This window comes from Tupaia chinensis, unplaced genomic scaffold (genome assembly GCF_000334495.1).
Source record: "Tupaia chinensis unplaced genomic scaffold, TupChi_1.0 Scaffold142619_1, whole genome shotgun sequence".
Taxonomy (NCBI): Eukaryota; Metazoa; Chordata; class Mammalia; order Scandentia; family Tupaiidae; genus Tupaia; species Tupaia belangeri.
The window spans coordinates 738112-738867 of NW_006202465.1; positions in this window are offsets into that span (position 1 = coordinate 738112).

The following is a 756-nucleotide window of genomic DNA, read 5'->3' on the forward strand; positions in this document are numbered from 1 at the left end:
ATAAAATTTAGTTACAAGATTGAAGAGAAGCCATGTATTCCATATGCTACACTTTCTGGAAGGGCCATAGCCCTTTTTATGAAACCATTTTTTAAAAAATGAGACTCGATACTATTTCATAAGACATAAAGAGAAAATTTCCAACTTGATGATGATTAGACAGAAAAATAGCAGTCAGAAAGCTAGTTTTCTGCTTTTAAAATATCAGTTGATGATGAATAGATCCCTTTTAAGAAATTTATAAATCTATGACCTTCTTAGGTTAAAAATTGCATCATTATTGCCTAATCAAAAGGATTTGGGGAAACCAGCAGTTAGTGTAATGGCTATGTCGCTGAACTCCCATGTAGCCGACCGTGGTTCGAGTCCTGGACTCGGTGGCTTAAACTCACGTTGGGTGTGTGTGCGTGTGTGCCCAAGATCCCGAGAGGAGAATGGAGGAGAAGGGATTGCGGCGTGGCCATGCTCTCTAGGGGGTGATTTCTCGCTTTCTTTCTCTCTGTCTCTCTGTCTCTCTGGCGAGTGCACACGCCCTATAGCAAAAACCTCTTTAAAAAAAAGATTGTATATATTGAAGCCATTCAATGCTAATGTATCATTGAAGTTCAATATGTAAATGACAAGAGAATATTTACCACAAGTATCTTTTACTTTCTGATTTGTTTTACCCTGAATGTTCATGTTTTTCTTTTTCTTTAATTTTTTTTTTTTTTTTTTTTTTGTAGGGGTTTTTTTTATGGGGGGGGGGCCACCCCC